At 36.1% G+C, this 15,392-nt stretch overlaps 1 protein-coding gene across 1 annotated transcript in view; it reads right to left on the reverse strand.

Annotated features, from left to right (window-relative positions):
* Positions 1-15,392, reverse strand: part of SYNPR (synaptoporin) — a 242,122-nt gene that overhangs the window by 26,186 nt on the left and 200,544 nt on the right. The window lies entirely within an intron of this gene.

A 15,392-nucleotide genomic window follows, 5' to 3' on the forward strand; every position in this document is an offset into this window, starting at 1 on the left:
GAGTGCTTCCTCTATGCCAGACCTCTGCTCAGCACTTACAGACATCATTAACCTCACAGTATGAGTACTTATGTTAGCCTTGCTTTTCTTATGAGGAAATCAAAGCATGGTCAGGACAAATGCTTTACTTATAATTAATGCATGACTTGACTACTGTACTGTATCATGAGTTTTATGAAAAGTTGGGGGAAAAGATCTCTTGTATATTCTGTGTGGATAATTATCTTACTTAATGTTCTCTAAGTTTTAGTCATTTTGGTACTACCTAAACAATTTTGATTTAATCTGCATACTTCTTGTTATCATTTAATATTTAATTGAAAGCAGTTACCCTTTTTTAAAACATTAATATGGTTATCCCAGAAGGAAATTATATGTGTGCTATAAATGCTAAAGCATACAACTTGACAGAGATAGAAAAAAAAAACTGCAAGCATAAATGTTATACAGTGAAAACAAAATACCTTAAATTATAACTGGGGATCATTGCACAAGACTATAGAGGTGATGATCTTTGTTAAAAGAAGGATTAGTAGTGTTAGAGGCACTCTGTAAAGTATATTATTGTCTAGCCACTATGCTATATACTTGAAACTAATACAAAACAATATTGAAGTAAACTGTAATTGAAAAATGTGTGAAGATGTAAACAAAAGGAGTATTATAAGGATGTTAAGGAAATAGTGGCATGACTTAATCAGAAGGTTTGACATTAAATTGAATACGGAATAACTTTCTCACTCATGTCTCGCTCATGTTATTTAGTGCCCTGTTAAAAGTCCACCTAAGTGACTCTTCTGATGGTGCAGGCAAGAATCCAGTTGTTTACAAATGCATCCCTTGTCTATCAAGCAGAGATGGACTGTGCATGTAAGAAACTCAAGACATAAGTTTCTAACATTTGCTGCTAGGTCATCATGGTGCATAGGTTAACTTTTTGAAGATAATTTCTGTGACCTTCACTTGTGTTATTTACTCCCACACAGTGGAGAGGCTACCATTTGGAATGTGCTTCTATGCTTACAAAAAACTCTCACACTTGGGATCTAAGTGGTCTCCATAAAACCCCAAGAAGTAACCAGAGGAGGCATATATCAGATTTATATTACAGGTGAAGAAACTGAGGCCATTAAGTGGTTTATAAAATGTGCTCTGAACTATTGGTCTCACTTTACTGAAAGAACATTGACACAATATCCAGTTGTGTTTCTGCCATATGTTGTAAATATCTGTTCAATAATTCAAGAAAATGGCTACCTCTGCAGATGGAGTAGCCCGGCTTACAGCTGGCTGGGTGTTTTGTTCGCATTTCATTTGTTGGGTGTGTTTTGTTGCCTTCACTTCCCCAAGTTACTGTTAGCAAACTCATTTTCACTAGAATTTAATTTAATATATTAAAGATGCTTGTCTTGGATTACTCTGAGTCATATAGAGGGAGTCATCTTTGGTGACAAAAAATTTAATATTTCAGAACCAGGTAAACCTGTCTTCATCTCTGCCCCATAGTGGCACACTGCAGCTCCACTGGCTATTGGGGAACACAGTCAAGTTTCCATTTCTATTAGTAAATATTCCCAGTGTTTCAATGCCAATGACTTTATTATCAGTTTTTCTTACTAGGTGGCTTTGCACTGTTTCTGGAACTGACACCTATATGGAGAGCCTGGACCAGAAACTGGGCAGCCCCACCAGCACCTTCACCCTCAGTGCAGCTAGATTCATTTTGCCAGCTTTCAGGAATCCCAGCAAGAAGTGTAAATCAGGAAACACAGAAATCCAGCAGCAAGATAGAAAAGTTCAGCTCAGGGCAGAGCTTTGGACTTGCTTTGGAAGAGAGGAGAGCTAAGCAGTGACTGGTTTATTTTATTACTTCATTGAAAGACTAGTAATAATGACATTTGACTTCTGAATAACTGTCAACAGTTTTTAACACGTGATCACATAATATCATTTGATATTCATGATATAACACATCAGGGTGAAGAGTATTATACCCATTTCACAGATTCAGGGAAGTTAAGTGAGATGTCCCAGTTGTCAGTGACTGAGATTTGAATTCAGGACACTGGCTTCACATTCAGTGAGTGGTTTTCCATTACACCCAAGTTTTTGAAGTTGGGGTCAACTACCATTGTGGGAACACAGACATGGCAACAAATAACATTGAGCCATACAGGAAGAAAGGCATTCTCCTTCTCAATTCTATTTCAACCCAGTAATAAAGAAGACCAAGTCTCAGTTGGGTGCTAATCTGTCTCTAATACCTATTTAACATCTGTTTATTTTTTAAAAAGGCCTCAGGCAGTTCCATTTTTAGTTTTTTGAGGTAATTCAATGCAATTCCACTGCTAGGATTATACCCCAAAAATCCTAAAACCCTAATTCAAAAATACTTATGCACCCCTATGTTCATAGCAGCCCTGTTTACAATAGCTAAGTACTGGAAACAGCCTAAGTGCCCATCTGTAGATGAGTGGATCAAAAAACTGTGGTACATTTACACAATGGAATACTATGTAGCAGAAAGAAAGAAGGAACTCTGCCATTTGCTACAACATGGATGGAACTAGAGAGAATTATGCTTAGTGAAATAAGCCAGACAAAGAAAGAAAATACCATATGATATCACTTAATACAGGAAACTAAAGGACAACAGAAAGAAATGAACTAAATAGGACAAAGAGTAGAGTGGTAGTCAATAGGGGGGAGGGAGAGAAGGGGAATAAGTAAGGGAAGGGTCCAGTCAAGGAACATGTATAAATGACTCATGGACATGGACAACTGGGAGGGATATAATTGTGGGAGAAGGGGTGGGCTGAATGTGGGGGGGAGCAATGGGGGAAAAATGGGACAACTGTAATTGAAAAACCAAAAAATAAAAGAAAAAGGCCTCAGGGTCCAAGTCTGGCTAGAATATGGTACTTTTTATTTTTCATTGGTTCATTTCTATATTTATGTTCTAATTATGTCAAATAATGCTGGATTTCTATAACAAGCAGTGGTACAGGGTTTTCTCCAAAAATGCAGTTTAGCAAAGTTTGAGAAAAACAATTTAATTTAAAGAACAATAGTAAATAACTATTCACTATTGATAGAAGCTGAGCGAACAATGCCTGAAGTTTGGAAAGGGCTGCATGATTCCTGTGGGGCGAAACACTGAGTCTCTGACCCAGTGCTATCTAATAGAAGTAGAATATAAGGCAGAGATGTGAATTACATAGGTAATTTAAGTTTTATGGTAGTCACATTTAACAAAAGGAAAAAGAAACTGATTAATTATACTAATACATTATATGTATTTCTATAATAAAACCCAATGTATGATAAAATTAATAACTTACTTTATTTTTTTTGTACTAGTCTCTGAAATCTTGTGTGTATCTTGTACCTGCAGAATATCTTAATTCATATCAGCCACACTTCAAGTATCCAATAGCCACATGCCACTATCACTACCCTATTGGTAGCTCTAATAAACAATTCACACATGAAAGTACATTTACAAGGTCTATCCAGAAGCTATCCAGCCATGTAATATGAAAAATATTGAAGAAGATACAAGAAACATCGTAAATAGGACAACAACATCTCAGTCCCCTTCAAAGTAGGCACCTTGGAACCTCACACAGTTCTCCCAATTGCCATCAGCTGCCCAGTCATATTTTCCTGAATCTCATCGATAGTCTGAAATCTCTTCCTTTTCAAAGATGATTTTATTTTTGGGAAAATTCAGAAGTCAAAGGGCACCAAATCTGGGCTGTAGGGGAACTGAGTCACCTGGGTGATTCAAAGTTTTACCAAAAAACTCTGCACAAGATGAGATGCATGTGCAGGTACATTCTCATGATGAAGCTGCCAATCACCACTTGCCCATAGCTGCAGCCTTCAGAATCATCCAAATAGTTGCCATGGAGGAATGTTCAAACTTAAGCAAAATTTGATGCATATTCATTGCTCTACTCAGTCATTTTGAATGCAACAGCTGAACCATATACATGCTCACTCAACAGTGTCTACTGCCCCCACTGACTAGTACAGTGAAGTCATCATTATTCATGTATGTGCATTCTGGTCCACTCTCCTTCAATGCCAGCTTACATCAGTGTGGCACAAACTGTTCTTGCTATATTAATAATGACTTTGCCTTTTTCACACACATCTTCACATATCCAAGGTCAAGGAAGAGTGGTGCTCCTTCTCCTGTTTTGGGGTCATTGATATCACAATTTCTCTTGGTATTTGAATCTGAAGTGGCCCAGATAACCATTCCTCAGCTTAGCTTTTATAAGGCCAACCTGCCTCTCCCATATCTCCTGGTCTGCAGGGTGCCATATGTGAGTTGATATGATAGCCCAATGCATCACCCCAGTGGAGATCTGAAGGCAGATCTAAAGGATGCTTGGGCCTCCTCCTAAGGGAGGAGATGGGCCCTGCATTTCAGGTTAGATATAGGGTGAAAGTCTGACTTGGGCTTTCAGGGGCCCATGATTTTATTGGCTCATAATAAATATTAAACTGCAATATTAATATTTATAGATATCACTTATAAAGCAGTTACTGTGTCCCAGACGTTATGTGTGACATACATTTCTCATTTAATTTTCACAATAACACTTTGAGATGGATATCATTGACCCCACTTTATAGATGAGAAAATCAAGGTTCAAAACGATTGAGTTGATGGAGGTCTCAGAGTCACTAAGTTGCTAAGCTTAGAGAAGTTAAGTAAGTAGAGAAATTGGGTACCAAACTCAGATATATTTGACTAGAAATCTCATTGATTTCTTTATTTGTCCATCATCCTTTCTCTTTCCCAGTTATTTGTCCAGTACTTATTATCTTCCCACTATAGGCTGGGTACTGTTCTAAAAATGGAGTAGGGGCGGGGGGATACCAGTCAAAGACAATCTGTTTGCAACTCTCAGGTGGTTTACACCTTTCCATTCTGTGCACTGTCTTGGTTGTCTTGTGTTATTATCTGAGATACACTACGGCTGCACTGTCAATTAATCAGGATTTTGTAAAAATGTTGCAGAGAATGCTGCTGTTCTTCTGTTATAGGGCTGGGTAATAGTCATCTTGTTTCATGTATAAAGAATCTGGTATGTTTGAGAATCAATGCAGGATTTCATTTCTTTTTCTCTTAAGTCAAGTTTGATTGTGATTAACATACTGCTTTTTTAATATTTTGAGTCTATTCCTAGAGAACTTTATCAATAGATTTGTAGTTGCTCAGCTGTGGACCTGAGGATTCCAGTTTCTTCTTTTTAATTTTTCTTATGAAAAGAAGACTTTGAAAATGACCCTCTGCAGCTCTTACTTTGGTTCATAGACAATAGATTTTACAATCTTGGTGCAAAAGGGAGTTATTCATGGCTGTTGGACCATCTCAGAATGAATGCAAAGTCTTCATTAGTTTGCTGGAATGCAACTGTAAATCATATTTTAAAAGCATTTCCTTAAAACTTGGTTTGATTTCCAATTAATCCTGCCAAACCTTTTCATCACAAACAGAACAAACCTGTAAAACATGACATGATAATATTAGAAAATTAATAACTGTTCAAAAGAAATTAATAGTAAGAGCAGCAGTATTACCAATAATGACTGTTATTGATTCAGTGCTTCCTATGAGCCAGATACTGTGCTAAGACTTTAACATACATTGTCCCATTTAATCTTCATTAAGAATTTGTGAGGTAGGTTTTATTACACATAGAGTTTTAGAAGAGAAGGTATTACATAATGGTTAAGTCTATAGTCTTTGCAATTAGGCAGCCCTGCGCTCACATCTCAACTCTTATCAACTAGCTCTTGGATTCTATTAAGCCTCAGTTTTTCTATTCATAAAAAGGGGTGCTAATGACATTTTCACAGGAATTTTGCCAAGCATAAATGAATTAATTAAATAAAATGCTTAGCCTGAGACATAGTAAACTCTTAATAAAATTTCACACACACACTTCTATATATATATAAATTGAATATACACCAGAATAGAAACATGTATTGGTATTATTCAGTGGATTTTAATGGTCAAACAGATCAGGTAGTTTCATTTATTTATTCAGATCTCTAGTGAAAATCACCTAGGTTCCAGGTCTTAGGATATAGTAGTTAATAAAAACAGACATGGACCCAGTATTTATTCTGTTGGAAGAGAGGGACCTTACTCAAATAACTGAAAATGGTGATTAGTAGCTTTGTAGGGGGAGGATTTGGTGTTTTGAAAACAAACAAAAATGTGTGGGGGGCACTGGCTATTCTAGGGAAATGGGAAGCTGCACAGATCAGGATGCATCTAGGATCCTTTTGAGCTTGTCCTTTGGGGGGTTTTCAAAGCAGACTCATTTTGAAAAATAAATCTTCCACAAAATGGCTTACCTGGAAGGCCTAGGAATTGGCATCTAGAGGAAGTCTGGGTTTCTTTATTACCTGCTTACAAGGATGCTGGTTGACCTTGGTCATGACCAAGAAGATTCACTGGGTTATGCTGTTACAGAAGAAAGTGTGAAAAGAGAAAGACTGCTTGTTTACTGGGAATTTTGGTGGCTCTTGTGGCTGCTGAGGCTCTCAGCTACCTGAACTTGCTCACCTTGAAACCCTCTTCCTCTTAGAAAGTCAAGCAATAAACAAAGTAAAGAGGTAAGGAGTAAAGAAGTCTGGGTGGATCTGTTTATATATATAAATGTTGGCAGAAAAATATTCTTGTTTTTCTGAACTCTTGTATTCTACAAGCTTGTAAACCTAGAGAAACAAATAGGGCTGTTCAGTGTTTTCAGGTGAATTCCTAGCTTATGCAGAAAACAGCACTCTTTTCAAGTAGTTGGTTACTGGTTTTGACACATCCATCAATAAATACAGAAACAAGTAAAATGTGCAAGTCCTAGACCAGAGGTGAAGCAACTGTTGAGACCAGTTTAGAGATCTTAAAAATAACCGGGGGCAAAAAGCACATTTGTAGAGTGAGTCAAGGATGAATCTAAAAATTTGAAGATGCTTATTGAACATCTTATCCATCTTTTTTTATTTTTCTTAATTTGTTAGCACTTCCAAAATATTTTGGGGGCTGTTATTGAACCAACTAGATGAAAATGCTAAAATTTAGACAACCACCAAATTTATGTACCTGACATGACACAATTGAGTATTGTAAATATAGCTGGAAAACACTGTCAGCCAGTATACAGATGAGAGAACTGGAGGAAGTGTGGCACACAAGGGACATGGCAGGAAGCTCAAAGCCGGAAACAGCCAGATCTGCACTTCACCTTTCACATGTACCCTGGGCTACAGTGTTCTTTCATTCATGCAAACAAAACTACTCCCTCACAATTTTTAATGTATATAAAACTTGGGAGATCCCCAAAACTCAGAATTTATAAAAAATTGTGTATTTATTCTGGTGTGTTTAAACTTCAGTCACCTTTAAAGTACTCTCCATTTGATGCAATACATCTATTAAAATGTTTTTTATCCACCGCTCAAAACAGTTTTGAACTCATTGATTTTGATACTTTTAGTGTTTGTTTTTTTTTTCACCTCTTCCATATTGGCAAAACATTTCCCTTTGAGGACTTTTTTCACTTGGGGAAACAAACAAACAAAAAAGTCACTTGGGACAAGATTTGGTAAATAGGGAGGGTGGGACATGGGGGTCATGCTGATTTTGGTCAAAAACTTCTGAACACTCAAGTGTGGTGTGGGTAGGTGCGCTCATAAATCACCCATCAAGAAATGGGAAAATGTGCTGAAAGAGTCTTTAAAAAACATTCGCTGAAGCCAAATGCAGCCTCTCACAACACCACCTGGTACACTGATATAGATGGGTTCCTAGAACACTCACCTAGTGGGGGAACTCTACTACAAGTTCCCCCCACCCCCCAGCTCCAGAAGATAATTCCATTTTTTGAGTCCCCCCTTATATAATTGATATCATATACACACACACACACACTTTTTAAGAAACAACACATCACTACAATTTTCCTCTGTACAATGGCAAACAGTAAAACCATGGATAATTAAAATATTAGATAATCCAAAGTCATTCCTTAATTTGTCTGAATATTTTAAAGTTTCCCTCACCACCAGACCATATTTAAAAATGGATATGAAGTCATTTCAAGTAAGCTACATTGACAAATTTTGACTCAGAAAATGCTGGCGGACCTTTCAGGTGCAACCTTCTGAACACTACTCTGTGCTTTCTTGCCATCATCTTCCCTGAAATTGGAAAAAATACATGTGTTCCTCCTCCAAAATTACATAATCTTAAAGTGCAAAGGAACTGCCAAGATATGTCCAGGCTGTCAAATATTCCTTTGAAAACATAATTCTGTTAATTTAGTATTCTTCACTACTGATTATCTCACAGATAGGACAGGAAAGGGGTAATATGCATGTCTGGAAGTAATTTAATAGAGCAAAATTCATCATGGATTTTAAAATCCTCTGGTATTCACTGTTCACATCTGCAACAAGAAATAGGACTTCCTAATTTACAGGATTGTTGTGAAAATTAAATTTAAATACAAATTTTAATCATGGAGACTAGAATATGGTAAGTGTCTAATTAATGGTTGGGATTATGACAGTGGTGAAGATGATGTAATCTTCTAGTGGCATGGCTCAATTTTCTCATGGTCAATGACATTTGACCATACATTCAGCTGCAATGACTTAATTTTTTTCAGTCTGTATTCTAATATTATTTTTGAAGATAGATTCACCTACTGAGGTTAAATTCATGTGGCCAAAATTTTGCTAATACAATCTAAATTATGAGCCAGTAGTTCTCTATAGGTAGAGCTTCAAACTTACTTCGCAACAATCATGTGTGTGCACTTGTGTGTGTGAATATTTCATCTGGTTGCAATACACGATTGGAAAAAACAAGGGTGATTGCGTTAAGACATGTAAGGCCATTGGAGGAAGTTCTGCCTGGGACACTGAGCCATTGCTACGATCGACGAATGCCTTGATCATTGCTACATTCAGAAAGTACAGAGTATGTGCTATTTCAATTCTGTTCACAAGTTGGTCTCACTCACTTGACTGTACTTTCCTTGGGAGTGAGACAGTCTTAAGCACTTGTGGCACTGGTACATTGCCAAATATATGCCATATATACAACTTCTCACATATATCCCCTGAATGTGAGAAGAAAGTATAGAGACTTTACATTGGCTGAGTCATTTAGAGGGAAAATCATATGGATTTCAAAAATTTGCCTGTTTCCTAAATTATCTCAAAGATATAAGAAACTCATAACACTGCCTATTTAAAAAAATTAAATAGCCAAAATATAGGGATAGAAGAAGGGTTTTGAGGGGGTTGTTTTTATTGTTTTTCTTTATTCATATGTTCTTCCTCCTGTATACCTTTTTAAATTGGCTGGATTTGAAAACTTTAGCATAATTTTACAATAAGCTTATTTTACTGGTTTGACCTTTGGCAATTGTGAGAAATCTTTTGTTTAGGGGAATGATTATGATTATATTTTACACTTCCATCTCACATTTTTTTTTTTTTTTTGCAAGTGAGCAAGAGGTGTTAGCTCAGTTAGGTTCATGCTATTTTTCAGCATTCCTTATGCCTTTCTAGAACTGAAGACCCATTATCTTGTCATATATCAAACCATCTGTCAGCCTGCAACAGATGGTTAAAGTAAAGAACTTCTAAAATACCAAGGAGGAAATTATTCCTCATTTCGCCATCCACAGTTTAAATTTATGATTTCAGAATGTTCTTTTGCCACTTCCCCACTCATCATACAAAGTGAAAGTGAGAAAAATATTGTATTTAAATTACAAATTAAAAGCCATTCCTCAAAAAGATGGCTATTGGATTCATAGATGCTGGCTTTACTCTATCAGTTGGAGAGAAGATTGACCTGGGTTCGAGTCTCAGTTCTACTGCTCCTTGGCTGCATGGCCTTTGACAATTTATTTCACCTTTGTTTCCTCAAGTTAAATAGTAGAGATTTAATAGCTTGTCTTATAGACTTATTGGAAGAATGAAAACAAATGGATAATCTGTGAGAAAACACCTTATACAACTAGGCACTTGATAAATGATAGAAATTATTTTCACCATCAGTTCTTCACTTTTGCTCTTATCCTATTTCTTATTATGCTTATTCCACATCAAAGATTCTGCTGTGTAAGGCAGCAAAAATTGGGCAGGTGCATCACACAAAAGGAAAGCAGACATGAAAAAGTGTCCAGGTATGGACAAAGCTGCGTGTGTGTGTCTGTCTTTCTGCAATGTGTCTTATGTACATAGTGTAACTCACCTAGGCATTTTGTTGTTGGTGGGTGTGTGTATGTGATGAGAATGGATTGGCAGATACAAAACTGAAACATTATTACATTCTGGGTGGCAGTGGGTGGTAGGGTGCATGTTTTTATAAGCCTGATAGTAACAGGAACTTCTGCCCAAATCCTCTCCAAAAGAATGATCATATGTTTTCTTAGTTTTCATTTTCAGTCTGGATGAAATAAATACCCTGTTTATACCCTGCTTAGGCATAAATATTAGTTGAATCATAACTTATATCTCACACTTTATTTAGCTGATTCCATTTAGTTTTATCCTTTTTTAATATATAACTGTTAAAATCTAACATTTACAGCTTTTTGCAGTGGGAGTTTTTGGGAGTATAGTCTCCCTCTTCCCAGCATTATTATTACTATTTTTATTGTTTTTCTAATACAGTTATCCCATTTTTCCCCCTTTGTCCCCGCCTACTCACCCACCCCCACTCATACATTCAATCCCCATTCTGGTGTCCACGTCCATGGGTCATTCGTACTAGTTCCTTGACTAGACCCTTCTCCCCTTTCCCCCCCCTTTCTCTCTCTCCCCACCCGCCCCTGGGCACTGTCAGTCTGCTCCTTGTTTACATGACTCTGACTCTATTTTGCTTATTTGTTTGTGTTGTTCATTAGTTTCCTGAATTAGGCAATATCATATGGTAGTTATCTTTCACTGCCTGGCTTATTTCACTAAACAATACTCTTCAGGTCCAGCCTTGTTGTTGCAAAATGTAGAAGCTCCTTTCTTTCTGCTGCATAGTATTCCATTGTGTAAATGTACCACAGGTTTTTGATCCACTTATCTAAAGATGAGCACTTAGGCTGTTTTCAGCACTTGGCTATTGTAAATAGTGCTGCTATAAATATAGGGGTACATATGTTCTTTTGAATTGGTGTTTCAGGATTCTTCATGTATAATCATAGCAATGGCATTGCTGGATTAAAAGGCAGTTTCATTTTTAGTTTTCTGAGGAAATTTCATACTGTTTTCAATAGTGGCTGCACCAGTCTGTATTCCCACCAACAGTGCACTACAGTTCCCTTTCCTCCACATCCAAGCCAGCACTTGTTGTTTGTTGATTTGTTAATGATGGCCATTCTGATGCATGATGTGGTATCTCATTTTGGTTTTAATTTGCAGCTCTCCAATGGCTAGTGATGTTCATCATTTTTCATATGTCTATGGGCCCTCTGTATGTCCTCTTTGGAGAAGTGTTTGTTCAGGTCCTTTGCCCATTTTTTAATTGGATTGTCTCTCTTCTTGGTATTGAGTCATATAAGTTCTTATATATTTTGGAGATAAAACCCTTGTCTCTGGTATCATTGGCAAATATGTTTTCCTATATGGTTGGTTCCCTTTTCATCTTGCTGATGTTTTCTTTCACTGAGCAGAATCTCTTCAGTTTGATGTAGTCTCATTTGTTTATTCTTTTTAAAATTTCCCCTGCCCTAGGAGATGTATTGGCAAAAATATTGCTATGTGAGATATCTGAAATTTTACTGCCTATGTTTTCCTCTATGATTTTTATGGTCTCACAGCTTACATTTAAGTCTTTAATCCATCTTGAGTTTATTCTAGTGTATGATGTAAGTTGGTGGTCTAGTTTCATTTTTTTGCACATCCCTGTCCAGTTCTCCCAACACCATTCGTTGAAGAGATTATTTTTACTCCATTTTATGCTTCTTCCTCCTTTGTCAAATATTAGTTGACCATAGAGACCTAGGTTTACTTCTGGGTTTTCTATTCTCTTCTATTGCTCTATATGTCAGTTCATATGCGAGTACCAGGCTGTTTTGATTACAGTGGCCTTGTAGTATAGTTTGATATCAGGTATTGTGATTCCTCCTACTGTGCTCCTCCACAAGATTGCTGCAGCTATTCAGGGTCTTTTTTGGTTCCATAAAAATTTTTGAAGTATTTGTTCTAGGTCTGTGAAATATGCCACTGGTATTTTAATAGGTATTGCACTAAATCTATAAATTGCTTTAGGTAGTATGGACATTTCAATGATGTTGACTTTTCCCACCTATAAACATGATATATGCTTCCATTTATTTGTATCTTTCTTAATTTTTTTCTTCAGTGTTCTGTAGTTTTCTGAGTATGGGTCTTTTACCTCCTTGGTTAAGTTTATTCCTAAGTAGTTTATTTTTGTTGTTGCTATAGTAAATGGGATTTTGTTTCGAGTTTCTATCTCTGATATTTTATTGTTGGTATATAGAAATGCCTTCAATTTCTGAGTATTGACTTTGTACCCTGCTATTTTGCCAAATTCACTTATTAGATCAAATAGTTTTTTATGGAGTCTATATGGTTTTCTATATACACTATTGTGTCATCTACAAATAATGACAGGTTTATGTCCTCTCTTCCATTTGGATGCCTTTTATTTCTTTTTCATGTCTAATCGCTGTGGCTAGAATTTCCAAAATTATGTTGAAAAGAAGTAGAGATAAGGCATCCTTGTCTTGTTCTTGATCTTAGGGGAAAGCTTTCATTTTTTTCTCCTTGAGTATGATGTTGGCTTCAGGTTTCTCATATATGGCCCTTGTTATATTGAGGTATGCTCCCTCTATTCCCACTTTGCTGAGTGTTTTCACCATAAATGGGTGTTGTACTTTAACAAATGCTTTTTCAGCATCTATCGATATGATCATGTGATTTTTGCCTTTCATTTTGTTTATGTGGTGTTTTACATTTATTGATTTGAGAATATTAAACCACCCTTGCATTCCTGGGATGAATCCCACTTGATTATGGTGTATGATCTTTTTAATGTGTTGCTGGATCCAGTTTGCCAATATTTTGTGGAGATTTTAGCATCTATGTTCATCAGCAATATTGACCTGTAGTTTTCTTTCTTTGTTGTGTCTTGCCTGGTTTTGGAATTAGGATAATACTGGCTTCATAGTAAGAGTTTGGGAGTCTTCCCTCTTCTTGGATATTTTGGAGTAGTTTGAGGAGGATAGAAATTAGTCCTTCCCTAAATGTTTGATAAAATTCTGCTGTGAAGTCATCCAGTCTGGGCTTTTGTGTGCTGGTAGTTTTTTTAATTATTTCTTCAATTTCACTAGTTGTTATTGGTCTATTCAGGCTTTCTTCTTCTTCTTGATTTAGTTTTGGAAGATTATGTGTTTCCAGAAATTTGTCCATTTCTTCCAGGTTGTCAAATTTCTAGTCGTATAGTTGCTCGTAGTGATTTCTTACAATCCTTTGAACTTCTGTGGTATCTGTTGTGATTTCTCCTCTTTTGTTTCGATTTTATTTATTTGCGTTTTTTCTCTTTTTTTCTTGATGAGTCTCATTAAAGGTTTGTCGATTTTGTTTATGTTTTCAAAGAACCATCTCCTGGTTTTATCGATCTTTTGAATTGTTTGTTTAGTCCCTAGGTCATTTAATTTTTCTCTGATCTTGATGATTTCCTTCCTTCTACTTGCTCTGGGCTTTGTTTGTTTTTGTTCCACTAATTCTTGTAGCTGCCAGGTTAGATTTTTTGTTAGAGATTCTTCTGTCATTTTTAGGTAGGCCTGTATTGCTATGAACTTTCCTCTCAGGACTGCCTTCACTGTGTCCCATAGGTTTTGGGCTGTTGTGTGTTCATCATCATTTGTTTTCAGAAACTTTTTTATTTCTTCCCTGATGTTATTGTTAATGCATTCATTATTTAGTAGCATGTTATTCATTTTCCATGAGTTTGAATGTTTTCGAGTTTTTTCCTTGAGGTTGGTTTCCTGTTTCAAGTCATTGTGGTCTAAGAAGATGCTTGATATAATTTCAATTTTTTTGAATTTTTTGAGGCTTGTTTTGTGTTCTACCATGTGATCTATCTCTGAAAATATTCCATTTGTACTTGAAAAGAATATATATTTTGCTTCTTTGTGATGAAAGGTTCTGTATATTTCAATTAAGTCCATTGGATCTAGAATATTGTTCAATGTCTCAATATTCTTGGTGTTCTTTTGCTTCAGAGATATGTCCGTTGTTGACAATGTGGTATAAAGTCCCCTACTATGATTGTGTTTCTGTTGATATCCTTCTTGAAGTCTTCCAAGATTTTCTTTATATAGTTAGGTGCTCCTATGTTGTGTACATATATGTTTACAAGGTTTATATCTTTTTGATATATACTCAAGTATAAGATTATGAAATGTCCTTCTTTGTGTCTTTTTAGGGCCTTTGTTGTAAAATATGTTTTGTCTGATATAAGTATTGCTACCCTAGCTTGTTTTGTTTTCATTTCTATTTGTTTTAACTATTTTTTCCATCCCTTCGCTTTCAGTCTGTGTAGATCTTTTGTTCTGAGGTGGGTCTCTTGTAGACAGAATATATGTGGGTCATGTTTTCTTATCCATTCAGCTATCCTATGTCTTTTGATTGGAGCATTTAATCTATTTACAGTTAAGGTTATTATTGATAGGTACTTATTCAACATGACTTTTTCCTTTTGTACCTGTGTTCCCCTCTCTCTATTTTTATTCATCTTCTTAAAGCATTCTTTTAACATCTTTTGCAATGCTGATTTGGTGGAGATATATTCTTTTAGTCTTTGTCTGGGAAACTCCTTATTTCATCTTTTATTTTTAAAGAGAGCCTTGTTGGTTAGAGTAGTCTTGGTTGTAGGCCTTCATTTTTTCATTGCTTGAAATATTTTTTGCTATTCCCACTTGTTGTAGTGTCTCTGTTGAGTAATCTGCTGATAGCCTTACAGAGCTCCCTTGTGTGTTATTTGTTATTTCTTTCTTGCTGCCTTTAGAATTCTCTCTTTGCTTTTGAATGTTGCCATTTTAATTATGATGTATGTTGGAGTGGGTTTCCTTGCATTCATCTTCATTGGGACCTTCTGTGCTTCCTGTACTTGAGAGACTTTTTCTCTCATCATTTTCGGGAAACTTTCTGCCATTACTTTTTCAATGAGGTTTTCTATCCATTGTTCCTCTTCTACTTCTTCTGTATCCCTACAATCTGGATATTATTATGTTTCATGTTGTCTGTATCTCTCTGAAACCATCTTCATTCTTTTTCAGTCTTTTTTCACTTTGTTCCACTTCTGTGAGTTTTTTTCTACATTGTCT

This window comes from Furipterus horrens, unplaced genomic scaffold (genome assembly GCF_987537825.1).
Source record: "Furipterus horrens unplaced genomic scaffold, mFurHor1.1.pri manual_scaffold_7, whole genome shotgun sequence".
Lineage (NCBI taxonomy): Eukaryota > Metazoa > Chordata > Mammalia > Chiroptera > Furipteridae > Furipterus > Furipterus horrens.